The sequence below is a fragment of the Nycticebus coucang genome, chromosome 22 (genome assembly GCF_027406575.1).
Source record: "Nycticebus coucang isolate mNycCou1 chromosome 22, mNycCou1.pri, whole genome shotgun sequence".
In the NCBI taxonomy this organism is placed as follows: domain Eukaryota; kingdom Metazoa; phylum Chordata; class Mammalia; order Primates; family Lorisidae; genus Nycticebus; species Nycticebus coucang.
This window is the reverse complement of record NC_069801.1, coordinates 44695488-44715198: the sequence shown is the minus strand read 5'-3', so window position 1 is coordinate 44715198 and position 19711 is coordinate 44695488. Positions and strand designations below refer to the sequence as shown.

The window sequence follows — 19711 nt, the reverse complement described above, 5'->3', positions numbered from 1 at the left end:
AATATCCTCTGTTATTTCCTTTCTGAGGATTTCATAATTTTCTTCATAGACGTCCTTCACTTCCTTCGTTACATATATTCCTAGGTATTTCATTTTCTTTGAAACTACAGTGAAGGGAGTTGTGTCCTTAATTAGCTTCTCATCTTGACTGTTATTGGCATACCAAAGGCTACTGACTTGTGGACATTCATTTTATGTCCTGAAACATTACTGTATTTTTTGATGACTTCTAGGAGTCTTGTGATTGAGTCTTTGGGATTCTCTAAGTATAAGATCATGTCATCAGCAAAGAGGGAGAGTTTGATCTCCTCTGCTCCCATTTGGATTCCCCTTTTCTCCTTGTCTTGCCTAATTGGGTTGGCAAAAACTTCCAGCACTATGTTGAATAGTAAAGGTGACAGAGGACAACCTTGTCTGGTTCCAGTTCTAAGAGGAAAAGCTTTCAGTTTTACTCCATTCAGTAAAATATTAGCTGTGGGTTTGTCATAAATAACTTCAATCAGTTTTAGAAATGTGCCGCCTATGCCTATACTCTTCAGTGTTCTAATTTGAAAAGGATGCTGGATTTTATCGAATGCTTTTTCTACATCTATGGAGAGGATAATATGATCTTTATTTTGCCTCTGTTAATATGGTGGATAACGTTTATGGACTCGCCTATGTTAAACCAGCCTTGCATCCCTTGGATGAAACCTACTTGATCATGATATATGAGTTTTTTGATGATAAGCGGCACTTCCCTGAAGCGTGTTGCAACAGCCCTCCTTGGGCAGCAACTGAGTGAAGGCATAAAACTGAGTGAAACTGTATATCTTCCCTGCTCATAATGCTGAGCTCCCAGCACTCCTCTCCACTCTAGTTTGGGGTCTGGGGTCTGGGGTCTGGGGTCCTGTCCCCCAGGAGTCTGGATTCATCAGTGATTTCTTGTGGGGTGTGGACAGTGCCTGAGCTGTGCTGCTTCTGGGGCAGGGGAGCAAGGAGAGGATGGTTGGCTGGAAGGGAACAGCTCCAGACCGGAGGTTCCCTGGGACGCGGAGCGGCGGCTGTCTTCTGGCAGTGGTGCGGCCAGGCATAAAACTGTGTGGAACTGTGTGTGCTCACTACCTCCAGCTCTGGGCTCCCAGCACTCTCCTTCGCCCTCATCCTCCTTCACCCTCACTCTGAGATCTGGAGGCCTGTCCCCTAGGAGTCCGGATTTGGGGGTGATATCTCGAGGGGTGTAGACAGAGCATAAACTGCAGCTGGTCAGTGCTGACTCTGGGGCACAGGAGCAAGGAGAGAAAGGTCGGCTGGATGTGAGCCACACCAGAGCTGCGGTTCCTTTTTTAATAGCAAAACGCCTCAATCCTGGATATTCTGAAGCCACACCCCCTGTCTCCCTGGGCAACCAGAGGAGGCCACCTGTGAGTAAAGGATTTGCATGAGGCTACTCACAAAACAGGGAAACTTTCAGGGTGGGGCTAACTCAGAGAGGTAACTGAATACAAACCTCCAGCAGCAAAGAGGTTGGAACTCAGAACAGCTTATCTTCTGCAGGTGATTTTAGCAGGAACAGAGACAGAATCCCGCATAGTTGTTCTGTTCTGTTCTGATCTGCTCTGTTCTGTCAGTAACATCAATCATGGTGGGGCCAAGCCTGAGTGAATGAGCCCCCGACCTTCATCAAGCACTGGAGGATGTCAGGCCTCACCTTCTCCTGCTAGATAGCGGCAGAGTGCAGAGGCCTGGCAGATTTCCTTGTGATTAAGGCAGGTGCAACCACATGAAGTATCTGTTCACTACAGGCAACTGGGTCAGCCATCTGCAGTGATATCAGTGACTGGGTCCGACAAAGGGGCAAGGTGGGGAAGGAGGCATCAACCTTCCCTAATGATGTATTTGCTAGGTGGCTCCTCCTGACTCCAAGCAGCACTGGAGTAAGCCATATCAGAGTAGTCACCAGACCCCTGTGACCCAGCTCCCAGAGACCTCTTGAACTCTCCCACCCAAGTCAGGTGCCTACTGAGACAATCGATTTGGACCTTTTGAACTGAACCAAAAGACTGAGGACTTTTCAGGTGGTGCCCTAGGTGTGTAGTTGTAGGAAGGTTTGATTTTCCTTTTCCAATTGGTGCCAGAGGCGGGCAGGGTGACTTAATTGCTGGTTTTTCTCCACAGCTGAGACTTCAACCCAGAGTGAATGTTTCACCAGGGTCGAACAGAAACCAGCTGAAAACAAGACAGAGCCACTTAGCCACACCACACCAGATAGGATCCCAGTTTCCCAGGCCACAACACTGTATGGGCCCTCGACAAAACCCCAGGGAAAAAACCAAAGGGAGTAAAACAACCATGGGGTGGAATCAGCAGAAAAACTCTGGTAACATGAATAACCAGAATAGATCAACCACCCCAAGGAAAGATATGGCAGATGTAATCGAAGATCTCATTCATAAACAACTGGCTGAGATGTCAGAAATTGAATTCAGAATTTGGATGGCAGACAAGATTACTATAGTGAAATTAGGAATTTGAGGAGAAATTCAAGAGTTGTCTCAATAATTTAATGAATTGAAAGACAATACAACCAAAGACTTAGACACACTGAAGCAAGAATTTGCAGCCCTCAAAGATATGAAAAGTACAGTAGAATCCCTCAGCAAAAAGAATGGAGCAAGCAGAAGAAAGGATTTCTGACATCAAATATAAAGCCTTTGAATGCTCTCAAACTCTCAAAGAGGAAGAGAAATGGAGAGCAAAAACAGATCATTCTCTCAGAGAACTTTGGAATAATTCGAAGAAGGTTAATATATGAATAATTGGAATTCCTGAAAACTATGAAGTGACCTCTATGGGCACATTGGCCCTTCTGCATGAAATTATGAAAGAGAATTTTCCAGACATGCCTAGAGATTCTGAAATTTAGATAGCAGACAGCTTCAGAGCCCCAGCACGACTCAACCCCAATAAGACATCGCCCAGGCATATATATCATAATTAACTTCACTAAAGTTAATATGAAGGAGAAAATTCTCAAAGCTGCCAGGAGAAAAAAGCCATTATGTACAAAGGGAGGAATATTAGAATGACTGCAGATCTCTCTGCTGAAACTTTTCAAGCCAGAAGAGGGTGGTCATCGACTTTTAATCTCCTAAAGCAAAATAACTTTAAACCCCAGATCCTATATCCAGCTAATCTGAGTTTCATTTATGATGGAGAAATTAAATACTTTAATGACATTCATTTGTTGAAGAAATTTGCTATAACCAAACAAGCTCTTCAGGATATTCTCAGACCTATCCTCCATAATGACTAATCCAATCCTATACCGCAAAAGTAAACTCACTCAGAAACTTCGGATCAAACTCCAACTTCCACACTGGCAAAAGGATTAAAAATGTCTACTAGACCTTTGAAAAACTTGATACTGAAAATTTCACCAGACTTATCAATATTCTCCATCAATGTGAATGGCCTAAACTGTCCTCTAAAGAGGCATAGGTTGGCTGACTGGATACAAAAACTCAGGCCAGATATTTGTTGCATACAAGAGTCACATCTCAACTTAAAAGACAAATACAGACTCAGGGTGAAAGGATGGTCATCCATATTTCAGACAAATGGTAATCAGAAAAAAGAAGGTATTGCAATTTTATTTGCAGATACAATAGGCTTTAAACCAACAAAAGTAAGGAAGGACGAGAATGGTCACTTCATATTTGTTAAGGGTAATACTCAATATGATGAGATTTCAATTATTAATATCTATGCACCCAACCAGAATGCACCTCAATTTGTAAGACAAACTCTAACAGACCTGAGCAACTTGATTTACTCTAGTTCCATAATAGTCAGAGATATCAACACTCCTTTGGCAGTGTTGGATCAATCCTCCAATAAGAAGCTGAGCAAAGAAATTTTAGATTTAAATCTAACCATCCAATATATGGATTTAGCAGACATCTACAGAACATTTCATCCCAACAAAACTGAATACACATACTTCTCATCAGCCCACGGAACCTACTCCAAAATTGATCACATCTTAGGTCACAAGTCTAACGTCAGTAAATTTAAAGGAATAGAAATTATTCCTTGCATCTTCTCAGACCGCCAGGGAATAAAACTCGAGCTGAGTAACAACAGGAATCTGCGTACTCATACAAAAACATGGAAGTTAAATAACCTTATGTTGAATGATAGCTGGGTCAGAGATGAAATTAAGAAAGAAATTGCCAAATTTTTGGAACAAAACGACAATGAAGACACAAACTATCAGAACCTCTGGGACACCGCAAAGGCAGTTCCAAGAGGGATATTTATAGCACTGCAAGCCTTCCTCAAGAGAGCGGAACAAGAAGAAGTTAAAAACTTAATGGAACATCTCAAGAAACTGGAAAAGGAATAACATTCCAACCCTAAACCCAGTAGAAGAAAAGAAAGAACCAAAATTTGAGCAGATTACATGAAATTGAAAACAAAAGAATAATACAACTGATCAATGAATCAAAAAGCTGGTTTTTTGAAAAGATCAATAAAATAGATAAACCTTTGGCCAATCTAATCAGAAAAAAGTAAAATCTCTAATCTCATCAATCAGAAACAACAAAGACAAAATAACAACAGACTCCTCAGAAATCCAAAAAATCCTTAATGAATATTACAAAAAACTTTATTCTCAGATATATGAAAATCTGAAGGAAATTGACCAATACTTGGAAGCATGTCACCCTCCAAGACTTACCCAGAATCAAGTAGAAATGCTGAACAGGCCCATATCAAGTTCGGATATAGCATCAACCATACAAAACCTCCCTAAAAAGAAAAGCCCGGGACCAGAGAGTTTCACATCAGAATTCTACCAAACCTTTAAAGAGGAATTAGTACCTATATTACTCAACCTGTTCCAAAAGGTAGAAAAAGATGGAAGACTACCCAACACGTTCTAGGAAGCAAACATCACCCTGATCCCCAAACCAGGAAAAGACCCAACAAGAAAAGAAAATTATAGACCAATATCACTAATGAATATAGATGCAAAAATATTCAATAAGATCCTAACAAACAGAATCCAGCAACACATCAAACAAATTATACATCATGACCAAGTCGGTTTTATCCCAGGGTCTCAGGCTGGTTCAATATACGTAAATCTATAAATGTAATTCAGCACATAAACAAATTAAAAAACAAAGACCATATGATTCTCTCAATTGATGCAGAAAAAGCTTTTGATAATATCCAGCATCCCTTCATGATCAGAACACTTAAGAAAATTGGTATAGAAGGGACATTTCTTAAACTGATAGAGGCAATCTACAGCAAACCAACACCCAATATCATATTAAATGGAGTTAAATTGGAATCATTTCCACTCAGATCAGGAACTAGACAAGGTTGCCCGTTGTCTCCATTGCTTTTTAACATTGTAATGGAAGTATTAGCCACTGAAATTAGGGAAGAAAAGGCGATCAAGGTATCCCTATAGGGTCAGAAGAGATCAAACTTTCGCTCTTCTCAGATGATATGATTGTGCATCTGGAAAACACTAGGGACTCTACTACAAAACTCTTAGAAGTGATAAAGGAATACAAAATCAGGTTACAAAATCAACATTCATAAATCGGTAGCCTTTATATATACTAATAATAGTCAAGTTGATAAAACAGTTAAGGACTCCATCCCATTCACAGTAGTGCCAAAGAAGATGAAATATTTGGGAATTTATCGAACAAAGGACATGAAAGATCTCTATAAAGAGAACTATGAAACTCTAATAGAAGAAATAGCTGAAAATGTCAACAAATGGAAAAACATACCATGCTCATGGCTGGAAATAATCAACATCCTTAAAATGTCCATACTACCCAAAGCAATATATAATTTCAACGCAATCCCTATTAAAGCTCCACTGTCATACTTTAAAGATCTTGAAAAAACAATACTTCATTTTATATGGAATCATAAAAAACCTTGAATAGCCAAGACATTACTCAGAAATAAAACAAAACAGGAGGAATCACGCTACCAGACCTCAGACTTTACTACAAATCGATAATGATCAAAACAGCATGGTATTGGGATAAAGACAGAGAAGTAGATGTCTGGAACAGAATAGAGAACCAGGAGATGAATCCAGCTACTTACCATTATTTAATCTTTGACAAGCCAATTAAAAAAATTCAGTGGGGGAAAGATTCCCTATTTAACAAATGGTGCTGGGTGAACTGGCTGGCAAGCTGTAGAAGACTGAAACTGGACCCACATCTTTCACCATTAACTAAGATAAACTCTCACTGGATTAAAGATTTAAACTTAAGACATGAAACTATAAAAATACTAGAAGACAGTGCAGGGAAAACCCTTGAAGAAATCGGTCCGGGCGAGTATTTTATGAGGAGGACCCCCCCGGGCAATTGAAGCAGCTTCAAAAAGCAGCTTCACTACTGGGACTTGATCAAACTAAAAAGCTTCTGCACAGCCAAGAACACAGTAACGCAAGCAGACAGCCCTCAGAATGGGAGAAGATATTTGCAGGTTATGTCTCTGATGAAGGTTTAATAACCAGAATCCACAGAGAACTCAAACGCATTAGCAAGAATAGAACAAGGGATCCCATCGCAGGCTGTGCAAGGGATTTGAGGAGAAACTTCTCTGAAGAAGACAGGCATGCGGCCTTCAGACATATGGAAAAATGCTCATTATCTTTAATCATCAAAGAAATGCAAATCAAAACTACTTTGAGATATCATCTAACTCCAGTGAGACTAGCCTAAATCACAAAATCTCAAAACCAGAGATGTTGGCGTGGATGTGGAAAAAAGGGAACACTTGCACTGCTGGTCAGAATGCAAATTAATACATTCCTTTTGGAAAGATGTTTAGAGAACACTTAGAGATCTAAAAATAGAGCTACCATTCAATCCTGCAATTCCTTTACTGGGCATATACCCAGGAGACCAAAAATCACATCATAACAAAGATATTTGTACCAGAATGTTTATTGCAGCCCTATTCATAATTGCTAAGTCATGGAAAAAGCCCAAGTGCCCATTGATCCACGAATGGATTAATAAATTGTGGTATATGTACACCATGGAATATTATTCAGCCTTAAAGAAAGATGGAGACCTTACGTCTTTCATGTTTACATGGATGGAGCTGGAACATATTCTTCTTAGTAAAGTATCTCAAGAATGGAATAAAAAGTACCCAATGTATTCAGCCCTACTATGAAACTAATTTAGGGCTTCCACATGAAAGCTATAACCTAGTTACAACCTAAGAAGGGGGAAGGGGAAAGGGAGGTGAGAGAGGGAGGAGGGGGTAGAGGGAGGGTGTTTGGCGGGATTACACCTGCAGTGCATCTTACAAGGCTATATGTGAAACTTAGTAAATGTGAAATGTAAATGTCTTAGCACAATAACTAAGAAAATGCCAGGAAGGCTATGTTAACCAGTGTAATGAAAATGTGTCAAATGGTCTATGAATCGAGTGTATGATGCCCCATGATCATATCAATGTACACAGCTATGATTTAATAAAAAAAAATTAAAAAATAAAAATAAAAAATGACAAAGTGGACTTAGATGACTTACAGAAAGGACTTTTTTCCTTTCTATCTCTCTGCAGCTTATACCATTCTAGTTAGAGTATTAATAAATAGCACTAATAATAATACACACCTGAACTTGTTGTTAGAGTCAGCAGGAAGAGGATGAGAAAGCTTCTGGCGAAAGTAAATTTCATTTTACCTGGACAGAGAAAAGAAGAAAGCTAAGTATCTGAGTAGGACAGAGGACACTTATATACATCAAATATCATTGATTTATGCTTCCTGTCAATAAGTACTTATTAAACAAAAATTATTTAACATACACTATGCTATTTATTAGATTTATAGAAATAATTTGTTCTAGTGAGCAGGAATTCTATTCAAATGTAACTTTATAAAACTATATAGTATAATTGTATGGATATATAAATAGTATATGAGTCAACATTAAATTCTGGAAGATGTTTTGACAGATTATTAATATCTTCATAAATTTTATCACTGAATCACTTATACAATAAAGTAGTTCTGATTCTTCTTCCTTATCAAAATAGAATTGACATTATCTGAAGAATCATTTTACTCCAACACCTGTGTAAAAGCAATGATAATTTATTACATTCCATTTGTAGTTATCTTCCATTTGCCCACTTTTTTTTTTGATTGAGACAGTCTCACTTTGTGGCCCTCAGTAGTGTTCCCTGGTGTTATAGCTCACAGCAACCTCCAACTCTTGGTCTTTGCCCACTTTTTAATTGGGTTATTTGATTTCTTGCTATTGCATTATAAGGAATTCCTTGCGTAGTTTGAACATAAACTCCTTGGCAGATGTATGGGTTGCTAATAATATCTTCCATTCTGCAGTTTTCCTTTTCATTCTGTTGATTGTTTTATTTCTTGTGCAGAACTTTTTATTTTGATGTGTTCCTTTTTTTAATTTCTGCTTTTGCTGCTTGTGCTTTAGTATTATATCCAAGAAATCACTGTCAAGACCAATACAAGGGATTTTTTTCCTATATATTTTTAAGGAGTTTTAAAGTTTTTGTTCTTACCTTTAAGTATGTTATCCATTTTTTTTAATATTGTGTAAGATGGACAGTCTAATTTTACCATTTTCTTGAATAGGTATTCAGTTTTCTAACACCAATTTTTTGAAGATACACCTGTGTGCTCCTTACCTAGTGCCATGTTAATAGTGAGTAAATGTGGTATTTGTTTTCCATTCTTCTTAATTTCCCCAATTCTATCCAACTTGTTGCAAAAGCCATTAAGTTATCCTTTTTCTTCATGCCTGAGTATTATTATATGGGATGCAATTACCATATTTGATTAACCCTGTCATGAATTGTTGGGCACTTGGATTGATTTCACATCTTTGCAATTGTGAATTGTGCTGCAATAAACAGGTGTCTTTTTGATAAAATGACTGCTTTACCTTTGGAGAAATGAATACCCAGTATAGGCAGTACTCAAGTTACAAACAACTGGCTTATATACAATTTCTACTTTTGAATGGACACTAGTACAGTAAGTCCTATAGTTACAAACATTTGACTGATGTACAACTCACACTTACAATGGAGGCTATTATAGGTAATAGGTAAATGTACCTGTTCCAACTTGCATACAAATTCAACTTAAGAATGAAGAAACCTACAGAGCCTCTCTTGTTTCTAACCTGGGGACTACCTATAGAGGGATTGCTGGATCAAATGGTAGGTCTACTTTTAGTTCTTAAAAGTACCTTCATGTCATTTCCCATAAAGGTTGTATTAATTTGCAGCCCCACCAACAGTGTATAAAGGTTTCTCTCTGCATCTACATCAGAATCTATTACTTTGAGACATTTTAATAAGAGTCATTCTAACAGGAGTAAGGTGCTATCTCATCAGGGTTTTAATTTGCACTTGACTTATGATTACTGATGTTGAACATTTTCATATGTTTGTTGACAATTTGTCTATCTTCTTTTGAAAAGTTTCCATTCATTTCTTTTTCCCAGTTTTTGATGGGGTGGTTTGATTTTTTTCTTGCTGCTCTGATTGAGTTTTTTGTAGGTTCTGGATTTCTTGGATGTATACTTTGTTGTTGGGTGTATACTTTGCAAATATTTTCTCCCATTATGTAAGTTGTTTATTTGCTCTGTTGATTGTTTCATTGGCTGAACAGATGTTTTTAATTTAATCAAGTCCCATTTATTTATTTTTGCTATTATTGTAATTGCTATTGGGGTCGTCATAAATTCTTTGCACAGGCTAATATCTAGAAGAGTTTCTCAACATATTCTTTTAGACTGCTAATGATTTGGGGCCACAAGTTTAAGGATGTTATCCATCTTGAATCACTTTTGTCAGTTGTAAGAGGTATGGCTCTTGTTTGAATTTTCTACATGTGGCTATTCAATTTTCCCAAAACCATATTCAATAGAGCCTTCTTTTCCCCAATGTACATTGTCTGGCTTTGTCAATAATCAGTTGGGTGTATTTGAATGGTTTTATGTCTGAGTTTTCTAATTCTGTTCCATTGGTCTATATCTCTATTTTTTGTGGGAATATCATGCTGTTTTGGTTACTATAATCTTATAATATAGTTTTTAATCTGGGAATGTAATACCTCCAGATTTGTTCCCTTTGTGTAAGATTTCTTTGGCTATTTGGGCTTAATTCAGATTCCAAACAAAGGGTAGAATTATTTTTTCCAGATCTGTGAAATATGACATTGGAGATTACATTAAATATATAAATCACTTTGGGTAGTATGGGCATTTTACCAACATTGACTGTACCAATCCATGAGCACGGTATATTTTTCCATTTGTTTGTGTCCTCTGCAATTTCTTTTCTTAGTGTTTCTCAGTTCTCTTTGTAGAGACCATTCACCTTGATTAAGTATATTCCTAGGTATTTTATTTTCTTTGTCAGTAATATGAAGGGTATTGAGTCTTTGACTTGAGTTTCAGTTTGACTGTTATTTGGTGCATAGAAATGCTACTAATTTGTGTACATTAATCTTGTACCATGAAAACCTGAAACTTTGCTAAATTTTTATCAATTTCAGGAGTCTTTTGATGAAATCCTTAGGGATTTCTAGGTATAAGATCAAATCATCAGCAAAAGGCAATAATTTGTCCTCCTCTTTCCTGATTTGGATATCCTTAATATCTTTTTCTTACCCAATTGCTCTGGCTAGGACTTTCAGCACAATATTGAATATAAGTAGTAACAGTAGGCATACTTGTGTTGTTCTAGTTCTTAGTGGGAATGTTTTCATCTTTTCCCCATTCAGTATGATGTTTGCTGTGGGTTTGTCATATGTAGCTTTTATAATTTTGAGATATATTCCTTCCAAGCCTATTTTTTTGAGGGTTTTTATTATGAAAAGTTGCTGAATTTTGTTGAATGATTTTTTTGGTATCCATTGAGATAATCATATGATCTTTATTTTTGCTTCTGTTTATGTGGTTAATCACATTTATCACTTCACATACGTTTAGCTATTCTTGCATCTGTGGGATGAAGCCTGCTTAGTCATGTGGATTTTTTTTTTTTTGATGTGCTGTTGAATTTAGCTATTAATATTTTTTTGAGTACTTTTGCATCTATACTCATAAGAGATATTGCTCTGCAATTTTCTTTTTGTTATTTTCTTTCCTGATATTGGTGTCAAGGTGATATTGGTTTCATAGAATGAGCTGGGGAGGATTTTCTCTTTATTAGTGTTAGAGAATAATTCCTGCAGTATGGATACAAACTCTTCTTTGTAGATTTGATAAAACTTAGTTGTGAATCCATGTGATCTGGGTTCTTTTTGTTAGAAGATTTTTTATTGCTGCTTCAATCTTATTGCTCATTATTGTTTTGTTCAGGAATTCTTCCTGACTGAATCTTGGGATATGTGCAATTCCAGGAATTTGTCCATTACCTGTACTTTTTTTAGTTTATGACCAGATATTTTATTATGCTAGTCATAGATGATATTTTGTATTTCCATGGTATCAGTTGTAACATCTCCTTTTCATTCCCTGCAGGGCAGGTCTAGTCTTGACAAGTTCTTTCAGTGTTTGCTAATCTGGAAAAGTCTTCATTTCATCTTGGTTTATAAAATTTTGTTTTGAAGGGTGTAAAATCCTAAGCTGGCAGTTCTGTTTAAGAAGTCTAAAGATGGGGCTATAATCCCTTCTGGTCTGTAAAGTCTTGGTTAAGTCTGTAGTTAGCCTGATGGGCTTTCCTTTATAAGACATTTGATGTTTTTCTCCTCACAGCACACAGAAGTTTCTTCAGTGCTTACTTTGGCCAATCTGATAACTATATTTCTTGGTGATTGCCTTTTTGTGATAAGTCTCTCAAGTGTTTGTTGAGATTCTGTGCCTATAGTTTTAAATCTCTAGCAAGACCAGAAGAGTTTTCCTCAATTATTTCTTCAGATAGATTTTCCAGCCATTGTGCATTTTATTCTTCACCTTCAGAGATGCCTATGATATTGTATTTGGCTATTTTATCTAATCTCATATTTCTCATAGGTCTTCATTCATCTTAATTCTCTGTTAATTATTTTTGACTGATTAATCCAGAAGAGATGTCTTCAAGTGCTTCAAACACTTGAAGTGTTTCTTTTGCCTGGTGTAGTCTATTCTTAAAATGTTCCACTATGTTTTGTATTTCCTTAAATGAATTTTTCATTTCTAGAAGTTCTATTTGGTGTTTCTTTATCATGTTTTCTCTTTAGTAAATTTTTCATTCATTTCCTGAATTATTTTTCTAGTTTCTTTGAGATGATTCTCCATTTTCCCTTGAATTACATTGAATTCTCTTACAAAAATTCATATTTGGATCTTTTATTTGTCATTTAAATATTTTCGTTATGTTTGAGTCCATTGCTGGAGAGCTGGTGTTCCTTTTTTGGAGTATCTTTTCAATCTGAATTTTCATACTTCTGTAGTTCTTTTGTGGATTTTCTTTTGTTTAGATGGGGCATTTCCCCTTCACCTCATTCATACCAGTGTATTTGTAATATGTTAGTCAAAAGTTATTCCCCAACATGCTTGTGGGAGTTTTCATGGTGATCTAAGTTCTAGGTAGAAGCCTAGTTACAGATATCCTTAGCATAGTGTTTTTCTCATTTGCCCATTTGTAGACTGTAGCAGTACTGAGCTATGTGCATGTGCAGATTCCCTGTCTCACTTTGATTAGAGAGGGTGGAGGTGTTTGAAATTCTTTCTCTTTCCCAAGCCTTGTGAATGTCTTGGCTGTGAAGATTGCATTGATATGCCCAGTGCAATCTCTGAGACTGTAGGTGGTTCTTGTGGTTAAGAATTGGCCCTGAAACTTCCAGGTAAGTCCTTGTTATCTGTCTCAGTACAGGTAGTGGCACAGTGAGGGTGGAAAGGGCTGGGTTGGGTAAACTTGAGTTCCTGAGAGGCTCTGGCACATCTGTCTACGATCTACCACTGATCTTCAACTTTTCTCTCCTCTCTTTTATCTGAAATCCAATTTTCTCACAGGGATAATATGGCAAGTGATGTCTCTAGTTTTCCATCTTGCTCCCCTTCAATCTCTTAACTAGAGTTTCTCTTTTCATTATATATTCTTGGTGACTTTGGTGAATATTACTTGACCATATGGTTTAATTCTGGGCTCTTTATTGTGTTAGATTAATCTTTACATCTGTCTTTATGTCAGTAGTATGCTGTTTAAATTACTGTAGCTTTGTAATACTATTTTAAAATCAGGAAGGGTTATGCCTCTAGATTTTTTTCTGCTTGCTCCAGATTGCTTGGGCTATTCCAAATTGTGTGTAGGTGGTTTCATTTAGTATTAATGTATTTTAGGATTGTTCATTCAATTTCTATTTTAAAAAGTCATTGGTATTTTTATAGGGATAGAATTGAATCTGTAAGACATTTTGGACAGTATGGACATTTTAGCAATATTAAGTCTTTCAGTCCATAAATATGGGAGGTGTTTCCATTTATTTTGTTGGTGGGAGTGTGAAATGATGCGGTTGCTATAGAAAACACTATGGAAATTCCTCAAAAAATTAAAAATAGAACTATTATATGCTCTGTCAATTCCATTTATGGGTACATACCCAAAGGAATTAAAATTAATACCTCAAAGAGATATGTCCATTCTCATATTCATTGCAGCACTATTCATAATTGTTAATTATGAAAACAACCCTAATGTGCATCAATGGATGAATGGGTAAAGAAGATGTGGTATATATATATATACCATAGAGTATTATTTGGCCTTAAAAAAGGAAATTTTATCATTTATACCAGCATGGATAAATGTGAAGGACACTGGGTATCTTATACAGTCAAATTCATAGAAGTAGAGAATAGAACATGGACTCAGAGGAACTAAAGAGTTATTTTTCAATTGGTATAAGATTTATGTTATACAAGATAAATTAGTTCTGGAGATCTACTATATAACACAGCATCTCTAATAAACAATACAATATTAACAATAACATATTATGCACTTGAGTTTTTGTTGAAAGGGCAGATCTCTTGTTAAATGTTCTTCTTTACAAAAAACAAAGAAATAAACCAAACAAACAATAAATGGGACACAAAGAACTTTGGGAAGTGATATTTCTATTTATGTATTACTTTCATTTGGGTGATAGTTTTATGGGTATTTGCATATGTCAAAATTCCTTAAATTGTATATATTAAATATATACAATTTATTCTATATCAATTATAGCTTAATAAATATGTTTTAAAAACGAGCACAAATGGGATATTTCCAACATACTTTGGAAATTTTTTACCCAAGAAGACATCTCTAAAACTATAGCTAATTCTCCATATCCATGCCAACATCTGTAGTTTTGGGATTTTGTTTTGTAAGCCACTCTTACAGGAGTTAGATGATATTTCAAAGTGGTTTTGATTTGCATTTCTCTGATAATTAAAGATGATGAGCATTTTTTCATGTGTCTGTAGGCCATGCGCCTATCTTCTTAAGGGAAGTTTCTGTTCAAGTCCCTTGCCCACAATAAAATGGGATTACTTATTCTTTTCTTATTAATAAGTTTGAGTTATCTGTGGATTCTGGTTATCAAACCTTTGTCAGAAGCATAACCTGCAAATATCCTCTCCCATTCTGAGGGCTGTCTGTTTGCTTTACTTACTGTGTTCTTGGCTGTGTAGAAACTTTTTAGTTTGATCAGATCCCAGTAATGTATTTTTGGTGTTGCTTCAATTGCCCAGGGGGTCCTCCTCATGAAGTATTCTCCCAGGCCAATTTCTTCCAGCGTTTCTCATGCACTTTCTCGAAGAATCTTTATAGTTTCGTGTCTTAAGTTTAAATCTTTTATCCAGTGAGAGTTAATTTTTCTTAATGGTGAAAGGTGTGGAAAGAAGTATGGAGAATATTCAGGGATCTAAATGTAGACCTGCAGTTTGATCCTGCAATTCCACTACTAGGTGTATATCCAAAAGACCAAAAATCACTTTATAACAAAGCTATTTGCACCAGATTGTTCACTGCTGCTCAATTCATAGCAGCCAAGTCATGGAAGAAGCCTCAGGGCCCATCAACCCATGAATGGATTAATAAACTGTGGTATGTATATGCCATGGAATATTATGCAGCCTTTAAAAAAGATGGAGACTTTACCTCTTTTACATTTACATGGATGGAACTGGAACATATTCTATTTAGTAAAGTATCTCAAGAATGGAAGAAAAAGAGACTCAGCCACAGGGCAGCCAGTCCAGAACAGAGGAAGAGATAACATCAAGATGCCCAAGAGTGAGGAAACTGTACTCCAAAATGATCCCAATGAAGCAAAGTGTGGAGCCCATAATTCTGAAACATCAGAGAAGAATCAAGAAGAGGAAGACTTCTGTTTAAATAACTACTCTCCTCATTTAATAGAAACAATTAACGAAGTTTCCAGGATGAGCATTGCTCATGAAATCATGGTAAACCAAGATTTCTACATGGAAGAGAATGTTTTATCTCCAAACAGTCTGGAAGACAGGTTCATGGAGACATTGTACAATGTTTTTTGGGACCATTTAAGAGAACAACTCTTGAGTAATCCTTCCGAATTCACTTGTGCTCTTGAATTTATGACAGAAGTTAAGGAGGTTTTACTATCACTGCTATTACCATGCCACATCTGCCTAAAAAATGAGATTAAAGACGTTCTGGACATGGATCTCCTCAAGCAAGAAGCAGAACATGGAGCCCTAGACGTCTCTCGTCTCTCTAACTACATTCTTAGTTTGATGACCCTGCTGTGCACCATTCCGAGATGAAGCAGTAAAGAAACTACAGAGCATAACAGAGCCAGTACAGTTAGTGAGGGGCATCTTCCATGTTCTGGGCCTAATGAAAATGGACATGGTGAACTATACCATCCAGAGCATTCGACCCTACCTGCAGGAATATTCCATCCAGTATGAAAGAGCTAAATTCCAGGAACTCCTTGACAAACAACCCAATCTCCTTGAATACACCAAGAAATGGCTAACCAAAGCAGTCACAGACCTCATTACACCATGTCTGAATTCTCCTGACATTCCCAGCTCCTCCAGTATGGCCTGTTCACCTCCAGACAAGGCAGCTAAGAATTCAGATCCTCCCAATCCCATAATGGTGCTATACCAGGGCTACCTGAATCTCCTCCTCTGGGATCCTGAAAATGAAGAATTCCCTGAGACTCTGCTGATGAACAGAATCCGGGTCCAGGAAATGGGGTCCCATTTGCGCCACTTGACTATATTGGCCTCAGTCTTACTAGTGGTTAGAAGTTTCTCTGGTTCAATTTTATTCAACTCACCTGGATTTGTGGATAAACTGAAATGCATAACCAAGGCTGTGACTGAGGAATTTAACTCCAAGCCAGAAGAAGCTATGTTGAATGTGAGTGAACAGGTGTCTCAGGAAATTCATTGTGGCCTCAAGGACCTGGGCTTTACTGCCCTAAGCAGTGAAAACACAGTATGTCTTATAGGACAACTCCAGAACATCACCAAGAAAGAAAACCGTGTCCGTAGTATCGTTGATCAGCGCCTCCTTTTGTTTCTCAAATGCTGTTTGGTTTGTGGCATGCAGGAGTCTCTGCTACACTTCCCTGAAGGCCTTAATCACATCGAAGGAGAGTTGACAGAACTAGGCCAGAAGTTTGTCAAGCTGATGCATCATAATCATCAGGTCTTTGGCCCATACTATGCTGAGATCCTAAAAAATGTCGATACTCTAGCTCAAGCCCAAGAAACAGAAGTGGAACCTATCTGATAGTGCTGGACTCCAGCCATGGCAACAGGGACCCAGGAGAGAGGGCTCAGCATGTTCCTGAGATGATATCACCTGTGGCCAGCAGAGAAGCCAGCCATCTTCCTCACTACAGCCGGGATACAGGGCTGCAGGGATCAGCATGTAAACACCAGCTGACCCAACCCCCTTCGTTAATAAACTTCTGAGCTGCAGGGAAAAAAAAGAAAAAAAAAAAAAAAGAATGGAAGAAAAAATATCCAGTGTACTGAGGACTATTATGAAACCAATTTACAATCACTCACACTTTCATATGAAAAATAGAACACAACTGTGGCCCAGGATGAAGGAGAGAGGAGAGGGGCATAGAAGGGGAGGGGGGAGCCCAGATCGAGCGATGGTGAATAGTGGGTTCACACCTACGGTGCATATTGCAAGGGTACATGTTGGATCTATTAAGTATAGATTATAAATGTCTTTTTTTTTTTTTTTTTTTGAGACAGAACCTCAAGCCATTGCCCTAGGAAGAGTACCATGGCATCACAGCTCACAGCAACCTCCAACTCCTGGGCTTAAGCGATTCTCTTGCCTCAGCCTCCCAAGTAGCTGGGATTACAGGTGCCTGCCACAATGCCCAGCCATTTTTTGGTTGTAGTTTTCATTGCTATTTAGCAGGCCCAGACTGGATTAGCAGAGCCCAGGCTCTGGTGTATGTGGCTGGTGCCTTAGCCGCTTGAGCTACAGGTACCAAGCTGATTATAAATGTCTTAACACAATAATTAAGTAAACAAGATGAGGTATATATTATCCAGTGCAATGTAAGCATTCCTAATTGTATATGAAATCAGCACATTTACCCCATAAATGCATTTATGTATACATGTGTATGTATTTATGATTTAATAAAAAATAAATAAAATAAAATAAAGCTAAAAAAAATGATAGCTAAAATAGGAGTCAATGTACTATGTTCCACAGATGAAATCTTATCCATGGCCTGGATATTTAAAGGTTGCTTTAAATATTTTGGATATTTAAAGGTTAGTGATAGTGGCAAAAGTAGATTATGCCACAGATCAAACATTGCCAGCAAAACCTAAATTATTGGCCTATTTGGCTGATTATAAAAGCAATTTTCCAATCCTGGCCTAAAATATATACTTCATGAAAGGAAGGGATTCAGAGATGAAATGCAGAAAATAATGGAGAAAGATAAAAGGTAAAGACAAGAAACAAAAAACATATAGAAATAAAACAATAATATTTATATGTGAGGTTAAAACCACAAAATATTTGTCAAGGTAATGTGTAAGTTAGGTGTGGGAATCCTGGGATAAATTCTTTTAGGAAATAGGTAAAGATATTTTATAAATTTAGCCCTTGCAAAGACTGAGATACAAGTAAGACATGCATCCCCCATTGGCTAGCATAAGCTGTTGCCACTGAAGGTGGTCTCCTCAGTGGCCAGTATGCTACCCCTCTACCTAAGTATTCCACTGAAGGCTCTGAAAACATCACTGAGGGCCTGAGTACAAGCCTACCCAGGCCAGCTTCATCCACCCAATGCATGCAGTCCAGGAGTCTAGGGATTTACCCACTTAGTTCACCACCAGTGAAACTGGAACACTACTCCCTGCCACTACCACCACAGCTAGCCCCTACTTACACATCCCACCTGCAGATATAGAGACTGGTTCACCCAGACTATTTCAGCCACTACTAACAACAGTGAACACTACTTGGGACAAAGTGGGCCATCCTGCCACATGTCACTCATCCTCCAACTCCAGGGAGCACAAACAGAGAGACCACTTCTGTTTGGAAGAAGTGAGAGAAAAGAGAGACACGGACTGGTAATTCAAGGAATCTTCCCATATCTTACTCAAGATGGTACCACCAGGAGTCTACAAGAGTCACAGCATCACTGGGCTTAGAGCATCCCCAGGTACTGATACATCCACAGTGACCAAAGATTTGTATCACATACTGAATTCCCTTTGAATACCTGTAAAGCCTTCTCCAGAAGGATGAGTACAAACAAGATGTGAAGATTAGAATAAATAGTTAACTTGTTAATGTCCAGACATCAACAAACATGCACAAGTATCAAGAACATTCAGGAAAATACAGTATCATCAAGTGAACCACATAGGGAAGTATTGAAAAAAAGTGGAGTGATGAAAATATGTAACTTTTCAAACAGAGAATAAAAAATAATTATCCCGAAGGAGCTAAGAGAACTTTAAGACAACACAAAAAAGGAATTAGAAGTCTATTAGAGAAATTTAACGAAGAGACTTAAATAAAAAATTAAGGCAGAAATTCTGAAGCTAAAAAATTCAACTGACGAACTGAACAAAATACACCAGAGTCTCTCAAAAGCAGAACTGACCAGGCAGAAGAATGAAAGAGTGATCCTGAAAACAGGCTATATGAAAATACCTAGTCTGAAGAGTGATGATAAAGAATAAAGAAGAATGACTACAAGATCTTAAAAACATCTGGAAAGGGACAATTCTAAGAATTATCAGTATTAGAGAGATATTGGGAAAGAAAGCTTAGTTAAGGAAATAACAAAAACTTTCCAAATCTAGGGGAAGATACCAATATTCAGTTGCAAGAAGGTCATATAACACCAAGCATATTTACTCCAAACAAGACAACCAAAAAGCATCTAAAAATCTAGGAACTTTTCTTTGTCTGGGACTTTTAGGAACTTGTTTAGGAATTCCTAACAAATTCCTAAAAGTCCCAGATAAAGAAAAGTTCCTAGAGAACCAAGAAAGCAACTTAAAAAAGAGTTCTAATATGTCTGTCTGGCAGCACAATTTTTATTCAAACCTTACAGGCCAGAAGAGAGAACCATGATATATTCAAAGTGCTGGAAAAAAAAAAAAGAAGAAGAAAACATGATCCTAGAATATTATATCATACAAGA

At 37.4% G+C, this 19711-nt stretch overlaps 1 pseudogene; it reads left to right on the top strand.

The window, feature by feature from the left end:
• Positions 1–15293: 15293 nt before the first annotated feature.
• LOC128574724 (T-complex protein 11 X-linked protein 2-like) lies at positions 15294–16797 on the top strand (annotated as a pseudogene).
• The last annotated feature ends 2914 nt before the right edge of the window (positions 16798–19711 follow it).